At 46.8% G+C, this 18,936-nt stretch overlaps 1 long non-coding RNA gene across 1 annotated transcript in view; it reads left to right on the forward strand.

The window, feature by feature from the left end:
- LOC103677855 overlaps positions 1–18,936 on the forward strand; it is a 53,857-nt gene that overhangs the window by 8,075 nt on the left and 26,846 nt on the right. Inside the window, exon 2 of the long non-coding RNA XR_572544.2 lies at positions 2,706–2,840. This is a non-coding gene — a long non-coding RNA (uncharacterized LOC103677855). The remainder of the gene's footprint in view (positions 1–2,705; positions 2,841–18,936) is intronic.

Raw genomic sequence — 18,936 nt, forward strand, 5'->3', positions numbered from 1 at the left:
GCCATGGGCTTTGGGGGGCTACTCTTCCATAGGCAGACTCTGTGCCTGGGGAGGCATAGACATCAGGGTGATGTCTGTGACACAGAGCCTGTGCTTTTGACTAACAGTTACTGTTTTTAGCCAGTCTTAGCTAAGTGACCTCAGAACCTACGCAAGTCTGGACAGTGACCAAGCTGAGTGCAACAGGCTCTCTCTGCCCCATTTGGATGGGAGAACTACGTCAGAGGGTGACGCGCAGTGACAACACTAGAAAAGAACAGCGTGTCCCCCGATGCAAGGGCTTCCTGTCAAAGGGGATTGCTAGTTTGGTGGCATTTGGCACATAATAATATGCTTTCCAAAGATCCTGGCCAGGGTCTTCAAGAGTAAAATGAAACTGTAATAAGATCGTTAAGTATCTAATATGAAAAACTGTCCTTTCCTGGTATTTTTATGCACCATCTGAAGAAGCAGAGACCTATGGTGATGTTGCCTCCCTCCCAGGCCTACACAGAGGTCATCTTCTTTAGCAGAAACTGGGGTTTGTTCTGAGATCTGAGACACTGAGAGGAAGATGATCCAAAGATGGCTTTGGGTACAGATGCTTGAGAGTTGTCCCCTCCTGCTGTGAAGCTGGGCTGACTACAGTGACTACAGTGAAGCTGACTGAGGTCCCTGGCAGTGACTGTCATTTCTGGGCCTAAATCTTTAGAGGCCCTTAGAAGGCCCAGAGGCCTTCTTCTGTGCTTTGGGTATCCTGAGCTGCCATAAAATAGGTCTCTGTAGAGAGGGGGAGATTCTGAGACGACTCGGAGTGTTCTGGTTGAGGCAGTCTTCTGGCTGTCCCCCGAGGCACCACATGTGTGATGGGGCCATCTTGAATGTTCCACCCCAGGTGAGCCCCTGATAAGGCAGCCACCATCAGCTTTGTGTAGAGTGAAAGAGCCGCAAGGTTGGTCAGCTCACACTTGTGAGAAACAATAATTTCTGTTGGTTTAAGCCACCAAATTTGAGGTAGTTTACTTTGCATCAAAAGGTAACAGAAGTAGTTACAGATGAAACAGACAAAAGTCTTGGGCCCTAACTCAACCTCAGCCCCATGCAGTAGTGCAGGAAGCCCGACTCTGCTGTTGTTCACGCTGGCTCAGATGATATGGCTTTCTACCTGTGTCAAGGTGAGGCTCAGCTACCACGGTAGACGAAAGGTGGATTCAGGCCAGTAAGGGTGTGGGCAGGTAGCTCTCATGACATAACTGATGTCAGCTTCACACTGGGTATGTCCCCATCCAGGCTCCATGATGGTGGGCAGGATTGCAGCAAGCACAAAGACCGAGGCCTTGGTTTTCCTGGGCCAAGGAGCTTCAGGAGAGTTCTCCAAGGGCCCAGCCTCCCCAGCTGAGTCTACCCTCCTAGGATGACCCCATGCCCAGTTATTCAAAAGTAGGGACTAGTTTTTTAAGAGTTTTCAATGACCACTGAAGACCATAAGGCCAGATGTGGGATGTCTGGATAGGGTGGGTGTGTGTGCGTGTGTGCGTGTGTGCGTGTGTGCGTGTGTGTGTGTGTGTGTGTGATTCTTCTCTTGGTCAACACCAGTCTGATTAAAGACCTATTTTTGAGTTCTAAAGATGGGATGAAGAGCAGGTTCCTCTGCCCCTAGCTGAGAAGGCCTTCAATGACAGAGCAAAGGCAAGCTTCAGGGGTGCCTTTGTCCTCCCTGGACAGGGAGAAGGATGAAGGACTACAGCTTCTCAGCACCCTGGTGAGGAATGTCTCTTACAATCACAAAGGAGGGGTTGGCTTCATCATGCTCATCTCAGAGGTGTTGAGCCTGCTTCTTAGTGGAGCTGCCTGTGGCAAGAGGGCCAGACTCCTGCTGTCCCCTGACTGGCTGGACTGGGGTGGGGGGTCACAACCCAGTGGCAGGCGAGTGGTGATCACTGTTCTCATTTCTCTCAGCTCTAAAGGCTGCCCCAGAGGCATCATGGACCCCACACAGCTCACCTCTGGGATGTGAGCCAGAAGTGGCTGCTAGTTAACGGCATCTCATGCTAGTGTCCTGTGCACGCAGATCCCTGACCTTGGTGATGGGGCAGAGTCCCATCTCTGTGTGGTCAGCTTCATGGGGTAGCAGGTGTCCCTGCTTGTTCATGGGTTACAAGTGTGGCTCTGGGATGAACAAATTTACTCAGCCCCTGAACCTGACTAGACTTCCCTCTACAGCTCAGCCCTCAGCTTCTTCATCCTCCTGACTTCTCTGTCCCCTGTTCACCAGCTACATTCCAGGGCTACACTCTGCCCTCGGCCCTGTGCCAGTCCATATACCATCCATTTTATAAGACATGTTTTAGGGGCCAACTCTTGCTCAGGGCCTTCGCATATAGATGGACCCTCTCACTGCCTCTTGAGATCTCTCATACTACCTTTTAATTCTTCTCCTATGGTTGTATATTTTCAAGATTCAGGAGGGTAGGGCTCCACATACCCCTCATGTCCCCTGGCATTATAGATTTAGCTGAATTTTCAAAGGTCCAGCAAAAGCATGTGGCTCCAAAAGCTTGGAGCTGAGTGTTGAGAAGGATTCTGAGGGGCAGGGTTAGCTCTGCCTGCTGGGGGTTTTGGGGGACGTGAGAATGGGGACAGGCATTGGATAGCCTTGCTGCATCCGGTCCTCACCATCTAGGTCACTGTCAGATGCTCAGGCTTCTTCTTTCCACTTTTCTCAGATTTTCCAATCTTTTAATGGGACTGCTGCAGATGAAGAAAAACATCACGTATAGAAAACCAATGATCAAAAGTGACCACCCCTCTCTAGGACACTTAAATACAAAGAGGATCTCAGACAGTCAGGACGATGTGAGGTAAGTCTGGCCAGCTAGATCAAGTGCAAATCTTACATGAGAGTCAGCTCTGTCCTGGACATGGATCCCCATCACTTAGCAGCGCCCAGGAGGGTGACCTGAAGCTCAGAAACAGTGACTGCACCTCATCTAACAATAATAGTGAGTCAATTTCAGGCTAGGAGAAACTCCTGAGACATAAAGTTTAGACTCACCTCTCTCTCCTTGTGTTGGAAGATGCGTGTTTTGGGCAGGGCTTGGTCCTAGGCCCCAAGGACTTTAAAACACATGCAGGTAGAAAGTCCTGTCTTTGGGGGCCTGCAGCCCAGGGGGGCTTTACTCTGCCTAAAGTTCCCTAGAGGACATCAGACAGAGAGTTCAAAGCAAGTCACTTATTTGGTCATTCACTCATTTAGTCAACATTTACCAAGACAAGGACTTGAGAGAAGCTTAATTGGGGGGTGATCCTATGAAGCAGGAGCCAGGGACAGGGAGAGGCACACAGGGAACGGAGCACAGCAGGATGTTTTCAGTCACCTCTGAAATCATGCAGATTGTCCCCAGGACTGTCCCTTCCGAGTACGCACCTGTTACCCCTAGCTCCTAACTTGGGCACCCCCCACAACATACCCCTCAATGTGGCATCTGTTCCCAGCTGAGCAGGGGAAGCACAGAGGAGCCCACCACGGCTGAGTGGAACAAGGGCTGAGCCATGAGGGCCATCTCTGCCCCAGGTTCCTGTGGCTGGCCATAAGGTACCATCATGAGACCTCACCCCTCAGCCTCTAACCCCCATCATGATCTGAGCTTTTGGAAGACATAGTTACATCAGTATTGAACCACTGGCAGAAAGATGGGTGGTAGATCATTACCGAGGCAAAGACAGAGGCCTTCACCTGGTCCCAGAGAGGAAGAAGTCAGGGCAGTGGCAGGCCCCCTGACCTGATGTCCTAGCCATGCCCAGACGACGGTGGATGTCGGGCTTCAGGCAGAGCACGCATATTCTTCCAGCTATGGTTTCCTGGCTGCACGGTTTGTTTTGTAAGAGGTCTCTTAAGGAGGCACTAAGAGGACTTGGGAGTCACATCCCTGTTTAAGTAGTTCCACAGGGAACAGGGAGGGATCGTCCTGTGCTGTCAGAGAAGATGAAGCTGGGGACGCGGGGGGCACATGCATGCATGTGTGTGAGAGAGTGTGTGTATCAGTGTGAGTGTGTGTGTGTTGTTTTTGGGGACCATGCTTTTTCTCCATAGGCTCCGATAATGGGTTGGAAGGAAAGGAAAACACAAAACAGTCTGTTTGAAGCTGGAACTGGAACCAGCTTCATCAAGGTGTGAACTGGTTAGAAGGGCAAAATCTTGGCCCTGTCCCAAACCTGCTGGATCAGAAACTCTGGAGGCAGGCCCCAGCAATCTGTGTTTTAACAGGCTCTGCAGGTGATTCTGGGATGTGCTTGGGTGTGAGAACCACTCTCCTAAATAGGAGAAGGTCTTTCTAACAGATGCAACTGTGAAAATTGCCGTGCCTTACCCCATGTGGAAGTGAGTACCACATCTCCAGAAGCATTCAAGAGAAGGATGAATACCTATCGGTCAGACATGTTGCAAAGGAAATTACCACACTAGGTAGGGAGTTCAGTGGAAGTCCCTTATTGGGTCACACGCTCTCATTTAGCAAACATGTCCTGAACAGGGTGACCAGGCTGCGTCCAGGGTGGCGCCCACAGGAATGCAAGTACTCTGAGCCCCCCGGTCCCCGCTGGTCCTCACATGCCCATGATTCTATGAAGTCCCCGCTGCCTTTCTAGTGGTTGCCCTTTGTTTTGACAACCAAACATTGAGTTGGCCCGGATGACTACTTACTATCATTACAACAGACAGCTGCCCTGACGTTTCTGGATGGAAACCCATATCAGAAAGGGAGGATGAAGCCAGGGAGCCCTGACTCTCCAGACCACATCTGAAACCCCAAGTGAGAGGACTGTAGCAACTTCCCGTTCAGCACATGACGATGCTACTCTCTTGGTCCTTATGAGTCACCCCTTGTCACCCTTGTCATATTAGTCACTCACTGGACACAAAATCCAGCAAAGGACTGCTTGGGTCCCGGGTAGGGGACCAGGCTGAACGTCTCATCATGGGGTTAGTTCCAGGGGACAATGCCTCAGACAAGTGAGTGTTCCAGATGACTGCTGCTTACCACTCTGACGAGGTGACAAATAAAAACTATACTTATTTTGATTTGTTTAAAATTATAAAAAAATAATTATTGAATTATTGCACAAGTGATGAACATTTGTCAGAGGAAAATTAGCAATACAAATGAGCAAAACTAAGACAAAATAAATAAATTCCCCTAAACTCTACCTCCCAGAGACAGACTGGTATTAACATGTTGACATGGTTTCTTTCTAATGCTTTTCTGGGCATTTATGTGAGTGTATGTGTGAGCGTGTGTGTGCGGGAGCAGAGTCAGACGGTAAAGCTCAGCTCTAATGTGCTGTTCTGTATAAAATATACCATGTGTGTCTTTTTATGTCAATAAACATACATCATCAATTTAAGCTACCTAGCACTCCAACCACGGATGTAGATTTTTCTTTCTTTTTTTTCATAATAATATTTTTATTATATTATGTTATTCACCATACGGTACATCCCTGGTTTTTGATGTAAAGTTCCATGATTCATTAATTGTGTATAACACCCAGTGCACCATGCAATACGTGCCCTCCTTACTACCCATCACCAGCCTATCCCATTCCCCCACCCCCTCCCCTCTGAAGCCCTCAGTTTGTTTTTCAGAGTCCATAGTTTCTCATGCTTCATTCCCCCTTCTGATTACCCCCCTCTTTATTATTTTCTTCTCCTACTGATCTTCCTAGTTCTTATGTTCCATAGATGAGAAAAACCATATGATAATTATCTTTCTCTGCTTGACTTATTTCACTTAGCATTATCTCCTCCAGTGCCGTCCATGTTGCAGCAAAAGTTGAGAAATCGTTCTTTCTGATAGCTGAGTAATATTCCATTGTATATATGGACCACATCTTCTTAATCCAGTCATCTGTTGAAGGGCATCTCGGCTCCTTCCACGATTTAGCTATTGTGGACAGAGCTGCTATTAACATTGGGGTGCATATGGCCCTTCTCTTCACCATGTCTGTATCTTTGGGGCAAATACCCAGTAGTGCAATGGCTGGATCATAGGGTAGCTCAATTTTTAACTTTTTAAGGGACCTCCACACTGTTTTCCAGAGTGGCTGTACCAACTTGCATTCCCATCAACAATGTAGGAGGGATCCCCTTTCTCCACATCCTCTCCAACAATTGTTGTTTCTTGCCTTGTACATTTTTGCCATTCTAACTGTTGTAAGGTGGTATCTTAATGTGGTTGGACACTTGGACACTAATGCTTGAATTTCCCTGATGGCTAATGCTTTTGAACACTTTTTCATGTGTCTGTTAGCCATTTGTATGTCTTCATTGGAAAAGTGTCTGTTGATATCTTCTGCCCATTTTATGATTTGTTTATTTGTTTCTTGTGTATTGAGTTTGGGAAGTTCTTTGTCTTATTATGTTCAGTTGGCCAACATATAGTGTATCATTAGTTTTTGATGTAGTGTTCAACATTTCATTAGTTGACTATAACACCTAATCCTCAATTCCTCTTTAAATGTTTGGTAGAATTCCCCTGGGAGGTCGTTGGACCTGGACTCTTGTTTTTTGAATAATTTTTGATTACCAGTTCCATTTCATTGCTGGTTATGGGTCTGTTCATATTTGCTATTTCTACCTGATCAGTTTTGGTAGTTTCTGTGTTTCTAGGAATTTGTCCATTTCTTCCAGATTGCCCAGTTTCTTGACACATAATTTCTCATAAAATCCTCATAATCGTTTGTATTTCTGTGGTGATGGTTGTAATCTCTGCTCTTTCATCTTGATTTTGGGCCCTTTCTCTTTTCTTTTTGATAAGTCTGCATGGGGTTTCTCAATCTTATTTATTCTTTCAAAGAAGCTGCTCTTGGTTTCGTTGATCTGTTCTACTGATTTTTAAAATTTCTATGTAATTGATTTCTGTTCCAAATGTATTATTTCTCTTTACCTTCTGGATTTTGGCTTTCTTTGCTGTTCTTTTTCCAAATCCTTTCTGTTACATTGTGTATTTCAGGTGTTTCTTGCTCTTGGCTTGTACTGCTTGATACTTCCCTCTTAGGACCACCTTTGCTGCAGCCCAAAACTTTGGACTGTCATGTTTTCATTTTCTTTCAAGTATGCTTACTATTCTCTTTAATTTCCTGGTTGTCCCATTCATTCTTTAATAGGATGCTCCTTGACATCCATGTATGTAGTCCTTCCAGTGTTTTCCTTGTTGTCGACCTCAGGTTTTTATAAATAATGGTCTGAAAAGATGCATGGTATGATCCCGATTTTTTGTACCAGTTGAGACCTGACATTTGACCGGGTATGTGATCTATTCTGGAGAATGTCCCATGTGCACTCGAAAGAATGTGTATTCTGTTGCTTAGGTTGAAATGCTCTGAATGTATCTGATAAGTCCCTCTGGTGGAGTGTGTCATTCAAAGCCCCTGTTTCCTTGGTGATCTGCTTAGATGATCTGTCCCTTGCTGTGAGTGGGGTGTTAAAGTCCCCTACTACTCTTTTATTATTATCATAGTGTTTCTTTAATTTTGTTATTAATTGGTTTATGTATTTAGCTGCTCCCAAGTTAGGGGTATCACTATTTATAATTGTTAGATTTTCTTGTTGCATAGAACTCTTTATTATAATATAGAGTCCTTCTTTATCTCGTATTACAATCTTTGATTTACAACCTAGTATGTCTGATATAAGGATGATTATTTCACTTTCTTTTGATGTCCACTAGCATGATAAATGGCCTTTTTACTTTTATAGAACCCCCCTTAATATCTCCTGTAGGGCTGGTTTTGTGGTTACGAAATTGGTCAGTGACTGGCGATTCTGGAAGGTCTTTATCTCCCCATCAATTCTGAATGACAGCCTTGCTGGATAAAGGATCCTTGGCTGCATGTTTTTCTCTGAAAGAACTTTAAAAATGTCCCCCCAACCCTTTCTCTCATTCCAGGTCTGTGTAGACAGGTCTGACATAATTCTGATACCTTTGCCTTGGTACGTGAGAAATTTCTTTGCCCTGGCCGCTTTCAATACTGTATCCTTGGATCTAATACTATGACTTGACGTGGCGTAGGTTTGTCGTGGTTGAGCTTGGGAGGGGTCCTCTCTGCCTCTTGGACACGAATGCTTGTTTCCTTTGCTAGATTAGGGAAGTTTTCAGCTACAATTTGTGCAAATATCTCTTCTAGACCTCTGTTTTTCTCCACCCCCTCGGGGATGCCGAAGATTCTGACATTATAACGTTTCATTAAGTCAGTAATCTCCCGTAACCTACATTCTTGAGATTGGATTTTTTTGAGCCAAGTTTCTATTTTAGCTTTCTCTTCTACTAACCCATCCTCCAATACGCCGATACGTTATGTTCTTCTGCCTCATTCACCCTGGCTGTCAGAGCTTCTAGTTTTGACTGCATTTGATTCATAGAATTTTTAATTTCTGCAGATTCACTCTCATTTCCGCCCTTAGAGAGTCTATATTCTTCTTTTTTTCATTTTATAAAGTGTTTATTAAGAGCCAAGTGCTACTAAGTATTGTGGAAACATAGGGAAATGTGTTGTCTCTGTCTTTAAGAAATTTACAGTAAAGAAAGGAGGTAAGAAACATAATTCATTACACATATACAAAGTGAAATGAAATAACTTCAGTAATAGAAATATAAAGTGTGTGGGTCCACAGAGCAAGAAATGATCCATTCTTAAAGGTAATATTTGAACTTATTATTGAAGAATGATTGGGATTTAATGGTTAGAAAAGGAAGTAGAAGGCGTTAAAAGCTGTAGGAACTGAATAAACAAAAGCCAGGTGTAGAAGAGAACATCGTTTGTTTTGGAGTTGTCTTTTTTTTTTTTTTTAAATAGAGATCTATATTCTCATTAGTATTTTTGTTAATACTTTTTTCAAGTCTACACATCATCTTGACCATTGTTACTCTGAACTCCATTTCTGATAATTTGGTTATATCCATATCCATTAGTTCTGTGGCAGAGGCCACAGACTCATTGTCTTTTCTTTGCTGGGGGATTTCTCCTTCTCGTCATTCTGATGAGCAGAGGTTGTGGGGTTGTCCAGAGCCCAAATTATTGACCAGGATCCAGGCCGTGCACCCTTGTTTTATAGGGATCTTAGGGATGTGGGCTTCTTGATTTTTCAGCCTGCCTTCTGTGGAGGGGCCTGCCACACCGATACTCAGGCAACCCTGTTTGGGTAGAGTCTCCGTGTCCCCTGCGAGGGGGGATGGGGATGGGCACACTGTGAGCCAATATTTCCAGGCTTTTGTTCTCTGGCAGCTTTCCCTGGCGGTTTGCTGTGTCTCTTCTGAGAGTCAGAGCAGCAGTAGCCAAATCCCAGTCTCTGTCTCAGAACAGAGGGATCGCAGACCATTCTCCACTGGGCCCCTCTGGCCACTTTAACTCTGTTTCTGTTGGTGCTGCTCAACCCTGCAGCATCCCGGGATGTGCGCCCCACACCCGGCATCCCAGCCCTCACTTCCAGGGCCGTCGTATCTCTGTCCTTTGTGTTTCTAACACCACCAGCCGCCCCCGCGTGCTCCAGAGCTCCGTTTCAGTGTGGTTTGCGCACTCCGGAGCTCTGGTTTTCAGTCTGGTCGTTCGTTCCCCGGCTCACAGTCTCAGTCTGTTCTCTCGCAGGTGCCGGTCCACCAGTCAGCCCGCTCCCCAGTGCAGGTGGCTACCTCTTCCCGGAGCCCGAGCGCGGCGGCTCCCTCCTCCTTCCGTTTATCTTCAGATATCTGTGCGTGGCTTCACAGCTCCCTGCTTCGTACCTCAATACTCAGCGCTGGAGATGTTCGTTTGTAGAGATCCAGATGTATCTTCCTGCATCTCAGGCTGATTCCGTGGATGTTCAGGCTGGTCTGGTACCTATCCAGCTCGACTCAGGGGACCGGCTGAAAAAGAAGACCCCTACTCCTCCGCCATCTTAACTCCCTCTCGGATGTAGATTTTTCTAAGACAGTAATTACTTCTAAAGAAATCTTTCTAAAATGTGTCTCACCACATTTCTTCTTGCCGCCTCCCCCTCCTATTTCCTAATCAGAGGAAGAACATGACATAAGCTTATTTCTAGGGGCCTCGGGTTCACCATCATTCAGTGAACCCCATGTGCAGTTTCAATAAAGAGGCGGTTTGGTGGAAGGAAGGGTTCCAGATGTGGACTCGGGAGAGGTGCTGGCTTAGCCACAGGTCAGTGCTGGACCCTGGGCATGTAATCTAACTGCTCCGTGCCTTGTGTTCCTGATTTTATGAGAGGGAAGGCTTCGCATGGGATGTCTCGCTGCTTCCTGCCCTGAACAGGCCTGCATCTGCTTTCAGGATCTTCTCTCTCTGTTCTGCAGTCATAAAATGGGCCCAAGGACACCTGCCACACCTGGTGATGTCACCTACATTCCAGGTTTTCATAGGCAGGATGCATCTGGATTATGGTTCTTGGCATTGAGGGCCCCTCAAACCCTCTGCAGGACTGGCCCACCCCAGCGATTATCCTCTAGAGAAGAGAGAGTCCAAGGAAGAGGAGATGCCACCGTGTTAGAATCACACCCCGGCTGTAGCTTGAAGTGCGGCCACAGAGCTGGGTGCATCCACGTCTCCCGGCATGTGTTCTAAGGATGCAGATTCCAGGGCCCCAGCTCCACTCCTGTCCATCACGACCCATGTGGGTGGACCCCCTCTATGCTTCTAAATGAGCACCCCTAATGTTTGCCAAAGAGAATTAAAGGCAGCTTAACTCATTTCCCCACTTGTAAAATGTTATTTCTCCTAAAGTTTCAGATGGCTCTGGACTGGGAAGCACCTTTAATTGTTGATGGCTTGTAGGATGCTTGGCCTGGAGTGAGAGGATGAGTGGGAGGAGAAGGAGACAGATGAGAATTTTTCCCCCAACTTTTCCACTCAAAATTCTTATTTTCATGTTCTTCTTTTGCTTTTGGGGTTCCACACAGTAAATGTGTCTTCTTGCTTTTCTTTCCAGAATGTGCTTTCCTATCCATATTCTCACTGACCCTAAAGCCCATGCCACCCCTGGCATAGACGAAACCCAGGTCCTGACCCTCAGAAACTGTCCAGCTCTGCCACTGTCTCAAGGACAGAACAGTGTAGAAACGGTTATAAATGTGTGGGGGGGCAGTTAAACCGATTGCTTAACCGGAGTGGATGTTCCCCGGGTGGATGAGGAAGATTTTGCAAATCTGTGTGGTCTGAAAGGACAAGTTCCTGTAGATTACATCGGGTTTATCTTGGCTCTGCCCAGAAGCGATTTGGCTCTGATAAGGAGACCTCTAGCAGAGTCTTTTTGGCTTCTGAGGAGTGGAAGAACTGTCAACCTGATCCCTCAAGAGAAAGGGCCATGTCTTATGTGGCTCTATGATTTCCTTAAGATCTTGGAATAGTGCTTTCATTTGTCCAATAACGTTTATTTATTAATTAAACATCTGTTAAACCCTGGAGAGCTGCCAGACACTGTAGTAGGTGGTCATATGTTAGAATAAATAAGCGATGGTCTCACTGTGGATGACCTTTATCGTTCTTCAGAGAATTAAAAATATGATTCAAAATTGTTCAAATGAAATGTAATCAGCTTACATATATCATGTTAATACATAATTAAATATATAAAACCATCATTATTCATTACTCACTGAAGATCTGTTCTTCATAAGTCTGTTTTCCATTTAAATCACACTTTCCCATCTCTATAAAAGCTATTTTCATGGAAAGCTTTCCCGAAAAAATTGCACGTTTCCGTTTCCTTAAACAAGATGTTCTTGCTTGAATTTTAACTTCATTTTACTTGTTTTATATTTTTCTGTTGGGTCATATAAAACATATAGCTCCCCCCTCCCTGGTGACCCTGCCTGGTCAGGTTCAGGGCTCTGCCTTTCTGCTGAATCAGTGTCTCCATTGTGTCCACCTGTGGGCGGTCACAAGGTCTTTGACCACACACACACACACACACACACACACACACACACACATTGCACAAATGCTGTCTGTTTGCTAGCGTTCTTCCTTCAGGTCACATCCTCGCACTCACCCCATCTTGACTTTGACCCTTGGCTTTGCTGCTGTCACCTCCTAGCCTCTAGCATCTTCCACCTGCAATCCCTCCCCTGGCCCAGGCAATGGGGTGCCCACTGAGGTTTGGGCTACTTATTGACAGGAACGGCCCTGGTTGTTGGGGATTTGGGTAGTCTGAGCAACACTTTCCTGTCCTAAGGGCTTAATTCTTTCCAACCAGCCAGTAGGGCATCCCCTGGCAGTGGGAAGAGAGCTGGCGCCACACGCCTGTAAGGAGCTGTGGCCTCCTACCTGGTGCTGGCCTGCTTCCTGGCCCCAGCTGACATGGTGTTTGGGGACCCTGTCATAGCAACCTCTGCCTGGAGTCTCAGGCAAAGGATGCATGGCACTGGTTTTGAGACAAGTGATTTTAGCAAACTGAGGTCTCCTTGGAGCCTTAGCTAGGCTAGGGTGGGTGTGGATCTCCAAGCCCAGAGACTGTATTTTCCAAAGCTTTTTAGGCCAAGGAACATTTTGTTTCTCCCTGAGCATCACAAGGGACTTTTGTTCTATGGAGCCAACTTCAGTAAACCCTGATTTGGTGGTTGTATTACTGTGCATTGAGAGCATACCTCGTGTTTGGACTTGAGGTCCTGCCACCTTGGTGTGTTCCCACCCACCCACCCTTAGTGCTGGAAGTGGGCACCTAAGCCTTGGGGAAGCAGGGAAGATGCCTTGAATTCAGGAAGCCACCTGCTCCATTCCCTGCTTACAGCCCTGCTGGGATGGTCTGTTCCCAGAGTGAGCAGCCCTGACATCCCAGACCCTGAAAGCCAGGGCATAGAACCTTACAGTTCTGGGGACAGCGATGGCTCACATGCTTGAGTCCACAGCATGCGTCTGTGAGGCAGAACAGCCTGTCTGGGTGATTACATTGCTGTGTTGCTGTGTCTCTCGAGGTAAATTCCTGTAAAACTGCACTGGGACATGTGGGACATCCTCAGGATGAGGAGGCGGGAGTCTGATGGACATCATGTGAGCAAGCATGAGAGTGAATTTGTCAGAAGTCTGACATGAACCTGCCAAGTCAAATGCTGCTTCATTCTTCCACCAGCCGTGCAGCCAGATCCGGTTCCCCAGCCGGGAAGAAGGGCAGTGGGTGTGACTCAGACAGGAGAGGGGGCTGGTGCCAGGTTAGAACAGCACCTCAAAGATGCACACATACATGCACGACATATACACGTGCACACGCAATATGCACATACATAAATATGCACATGTACACACATATATACACATATTATAAGCACATATATATATATAGTTTTTTCTAATTTCTCTCTTCCCTCCTTCCCTCTCTCCCTTTCTTCAAAATGGAATTTCCTCTAGCATTACTAGCTTCGAAGAATCCAAAAGCTCCTAGATTTTTATTGCCTACTTGACCTTTAGTTTGGTAGGATCATCCCTGTTCCCCATAAATCGTGGACTTGCTATGGACACCTACAATTTGGCACATCAGACTTGGTTCTGCAACTCATAAAGGAAAATAGATTATACATGCAAAGATATGGATTTTTATTTGTCCTTTTACCAGGTGATAGAATCCTAAGGACAACTGAAGCTTTCTGAAGAGTCAAAATAGTTTCATTTCAAGATACTGATTGTAAGGTTTTCCTTACGCCATGAGTTCCTGGTGTTCCCTTCTGCCTACCGGTGCTTTTTGTCTGGGTTCCTGCATCTGTCCTGGGAGAATGCCGCATGGTCCCTGACTCTAGCCGACAGCCTGTGTCACCACACGCGGGATGGCGAGCAGGAGCTTAATCTGCCGCAGCATGGCAGAAAGCCTGGTCTCAGCAGGGCTAAGTCATCTGAGGTTTTCCTGGTCATTCAACCCAGAGCTGCCTACTTCTGCTTCGGGAATTTGCGTTATGAAAATCAGGAGTGTTAGCATTGAGGAATAGCGCTTTGCCTTGAAATGATACATGCTGAAATGAAATCTCAAATAATGTGGAAAAGTACACAGCACAAAGTAAGATACTACTTTGTCATTTAACAAGAGACAGAAACTGGGAGCTTATAATCAGTGCTACTGAAGCAAAAAACACCCAGTTACCTTCGGAGTGGTCACAGTTTATTGGCTCAATTTGCTACCAGAAACCAATGCAAGTCACCACCGTACACAATGTTCAGCTGACACACACTCTTACTCATGATGTAGGGAATAAATGCTATTAGGAGGAAGGAAAAAACCTATCAGCCACTTGTCCAGCAAATATTTATTGAGGGCGTTTATGCCTTGTCAGGCCGTGGGGGCAGGCCGGTCCCTGTGCCTCTGGCCCTCACCTGGAGCACCCCCTAGTCTTGTGGCAGCACCCCTGGGAAAATCTGGGGCTGAACACTGTTTGGCCTGGGGCCGGTGGGCTGTCCTCGCCGGGCTGGACAGGGCCCCTGCTGGTCTTGGCCCTGCCTGGGGTCACTGCTCTAACGTGTGGAATGCTGTGTGTTGCCCTAAGACCCCTCCCCAAGGGTCTCTATGCCTGGCCTGCTCTTTCTTTGTGACCACTTCCTGCCTTAGAAAGCCAGATATTTCACAAAACTTGATTTAAAGAACCTAAGACTTAGTACTTTTAGCAAGTTTTGCTATTCACTCTAAGAAGTCATATCACGGGTCCCTTTGAGGCTGACCAGTCAAACCTGCTCTATCACCTCTGGACACCTAGAACTCAAACGCCCCCTTCTCAGGCCTTCCCTGATCCAAAACATCAGTGCCCATTCCTCTTGAACCCCCTGCCTTTTCTCATTTTGGTTCACAGAATTCACCTTCCTGTTCCAGTACCCATGTCTAGTTGAATGTTGGCTACTCCCTGCTAGCAGGTGAGCCCTGCATGAGGAGTGGTGGGAGTGGTCCAGTCTGTTCATCGCTGCATCTCTAGCCCTTCGCAGTGTGCACTGGGCCATGCCCTTGGAAGAAATGGGTGCAGGAGTGAAAGCATCGGTCAGACAGGGCCCCTCCCTTTGCTCCCAGCTGTCTTGAGTTGCAGTTCCGAGTCTGTTGACTTTGAAGAAAGGAGGATCCAAGCCCTCAAGGGCTGATTGAACATTTTTGTCTAGTGCCCTGTTTCAAAGGGTTGCAGCAGCAGGTGTAAGAAGTGGGAAAATTGTGGTCCTGGGGCTCAGGCAGGGGAAGGTGGCGGCAGAGCCCAGCCCCCACCAGGACCTCCCGGTCCTCTGCCCAATTGGCCGTCAGGCCTCAGCTCAGATTCCAGCTCCTCCCTTCCCCTAAGCAGAGTCATGTCTCAGCAATGTCCCCACCCTGCACCTGCTGCTGCCCTTTTGCCTTGTTGTCACTCACTTAGGTGTTCTCTCAAAATACTGTGAGCCCCGAGAGGGCAGAGGCCTGTGTCATTTGTCTTTGTGACTATAAGGCCCAGGACACGGAGGCTACGCGACCATCTACAGGCTCACTCTGTCCTTGGACAAGAGTGGGTGGCTGATGCCGGGAAGGCAGGATGGAGGGAAGGGAGGGGTTCTCACTAGGACAGTTTTTCTGTGAGCATTGGCGGCATGGGCGTCATTTACTAAGGCAGGGCAGAGCCTTGGTCTGAGTGTCCCAGAATTTCTCCCCTCTGTGGCTCTGAGGACCTCTGGACAGCTCTGTGACGAAGCTGTCTTGGGCTGACGCACAGCCATCAGGCTGGGTGCTGAGCGGTCATGGAATTCAGGGGGTGGACAAGCCCAGAGTACCTGGCCGTGGCTGGGCCCACACATCATGACAGTCAGCTTGGGCTGACCCAGAACTCCAAGCGATCGTCCTGCTAGGTGGGGGGAGGCCAGGCCAGCGCCGGTTCCTGGAAAATCTCACCCCGAGGCCACCTCCCAGCTTGAGGTAATAACATTAGGTCATTCAGTTTATGCCATAATGCCTCATGTCTCCAGCTTAACCATTTTTAAAGTATGTATGTTTTTGGATTTTCGTTTTAAATACACAACCTCTTGAGCTCTTGGTTATAAGCTGAACACCCTGGAGATCACGGAACTGAGTCTTGGTTTCAAAAGAAATCATTAAAAGCTAAGAAAATCAAGGAATAGTTAAGGGCGGAAGTAAACACCAGAAGATTTTTTTTTATATAAATAGTATAATAAACTAAAATTGGATAATGAAGGGAAGTCGAAAAAGTGGCAGAGCTCGGAGAGGAGTGATTTGTTCTGCCTAAATGGAAGATATGTCACCTCGTGGAGCAATGTAGTCATGAGAGTGAGAACGAGGAGAACTAGAATAAACTTTGCAGCTTGGAAATAATAGAAGGACCCATGCACCCCCAAACAAAGAAACACAGGACAGAAACAGGCAGTAAAAGAGAAAGCACACAGAGAGCAGGAAGGTAGAGCTGAGACCAAGGGGCTCCAAGATTTGTCTGGCCTGAATTAAGCATTGAAATATAAAACACAACCCCCGGAAAGTTGAACCACGAAACTTCTAGAAGGAAATAAGGAGGAGTTAGAAAACTATAGAATAAGTGATTTTGGATCCGAGAGGAGAAGAGCAACCAAGGCACAAGAGGCCATGAAGCAAATGGTCGATATACTGACTGTATGGAGCTGGAAGGAATCATAGGTTCAAGAAGAAAAGACAAATACAATTTAAAAAGAATGACCAAGTGTGAAATATATTTGCATCACATATCAAATTCAGAGGGGGGGGCTTCCTTATTTCCTATTTCACTATTACATGTCAACGAGGAAAAAAAACCCAGTAAGCCCCTAGCAGGATGGGCCGGGGTCAGAGACAGAAGCAGAGAAACCATCGCCTCACACACAGGAGGCTGGGCCGGGGCTGCACGCCCCAGCACCACTTTTACCCAGAGTGATCAGCAGCCTCTGTCAGAACCTAAAAATGCTAATGCCACTTGCCTGAGGCCCCCACGGAGGCGTGTTTCCTGTGCCTGTATGTACGTGCGCAGGGGTCTGTGTGCTTACAACAGCAAACATACAACACGGCGGCGAGTTTATAGGCCAGGGCTGCATGAATCATGGTGGAGCCGCCCAGAGGTCGCCTCACCGGCAGCATGAAGAGCACGGGCTCTGTTTGCTCAGAGAGAAACGCCAGGTGTGGAGTGGAGTCTCGAGAAGACCGGTGTCTGTGTAATAGTCACAGAGAGAGACTGTTCTGTGTCTATGTGCATAAATGAGACACCAGGAGCCTCCACTGCAGCTGAGGAGGGGTGCCCCTAAACTCTGAAACACCACCTAATCAATCCCTTGTCACAAGCACCCTTCAGGGGGCGGGGCAGGCGTGATTACGCGCCCCACAGTCACATGTCCCATGTCCTATGTCCTCCCAATGCCAAACATCCTGCCGCATGTTATGCAAGTATTACGCTACACGGAGGTGACCAAGCGGGTGTCCTGGTTTCTGGTTTATAGGATAAGGTCAGACAGAAAGAGAATGAATCTGTAAGAATCAAGGGCTTGGATTTCTATTACTAGAGAAGCCGCCCTGCTGGAGGGCACAGGGGGAGCACATTCTGGCCTCCCACGGATGCCCCAAGGCTGTGCACGTCCCCTCTCCTTCGCTTGACTTAGGTTTCCACGCATTTGGAAATCTTTAATCAGACAGGATTTGAGCGGCATTTGGAGATTGCGCAATGTTGTGGCAGCCGGGTCTATTCCATTCAAGCTAGTGTATACTTGCCAGGAAAGAGAAATGGATTAGTCTATAGATGTCACAACCGCCACGTCACCCCAGCAGCCCAGCCCTCCCCCCTTACCCAGCAAGGGTGGTGCTGAGCTCCAGTCTCAGCTGGGTGGTCCTCACGAGCTTGAGAGGCTTAGAAATTAGATTCTGGACAAACCAGAGACTCAAAGTGAGCCAGGTGTGGCTGGGTGCGTCTGCGGGAGCTGGAAGCCTCTGGCAGATCTCTGGGGGTGCAGGAAATATTCGTAATGTGAGTTCTGAAAATCTGTGCTGACATTTTACACATTGATGTTGCAAATCTGTCTGTCTTGATTCCTAAGTGTTGTTTTTCTTTCTCTTTCCTTCTTTCTTTCTCTTTCTTCCTTCCTTTCTTTCTTTCTTTCTTTCTTTCTTTCTTTCTTTCTTTCTTTCTTTCTTTCTTTCTTTCTTTTTCTTTCTTTCTTTCTTTCTTTCTTTCTTTCTTTCTTTCTTTCTTTCTTTCTTTCTTCTTTCTTTCTTTTTCTCTTTCTTTCTTTCTTTCTTTCTTTCTTTCTTTCTTTCTTTCAAATTATTATTATTTGGTTAGATCATAAAGAATGCATGCAGGTCTCCTCAGTCCAACTCTGATGATTTTGGCCACTACAGAAAGAAATATCAGTCAGAGAACCCAAATGCAGGAAGCGGCCAGCTCACCAGAACAGAGACACTGGTCTGGAGACTTGAGAGTGGAATGAGTGAACTGGGAGTGAGACAGAAAGCTGGTCCCCCATCCTGCCTGCGGCTGTCTCTCAGAGCTTCCCCAGGGCACAAAGAGCCAGCATGCAATACAGTGCCTCACCCACTTACACCATGTGTGCAGCCTCATGACCAAGGGAAAACTTTCCTTTTTTTTCTTTTTTTAAAATAAAATTTACTGTATTTAAATTCAATTAATTAACATACAGTGTATTAATCAGTTTCAGAGGTAGAGTTCAGTGATTCATTGTTTGCATATAACACCCGGTGCTCATTACTCACGTGTCCCCCTTAATGCCCATCACCCCGTTAGCCTATCCCCACACTCCTCTCCCCTCCAGCAACCCTCAGTTTGTTTCTGATGATTAAGAGTCTCTTATGGTTTGTCTCCCTCTCTGATTTCATCTTGTTTTATTTTTTCCTCTCTTCCCCTATGATCCTCTGTTTTGTTTCCTAAATTCCACATATCAGCGTGATCATATGATAATTGTCTTTCTCTGACTGACTTATTTCACTTAGCACTAGCCCTCTAGTTCCATCCACAT

This window comes from Ursus maritimus, unplaced genomic scaffold (assembly GCF_017311325.1).
Source record: "Ursus maritimus isolate PB19 unplaced genomic scaffold, ASM1731132v1 scaffold_22, whole genome shotgun sequence".
Taxonomy (NCBI): Eukaryota; Metazoa; Chordata; class Mammalia; order Carnivora; family Ursidae; genus Ursus; species Ursus maritimus.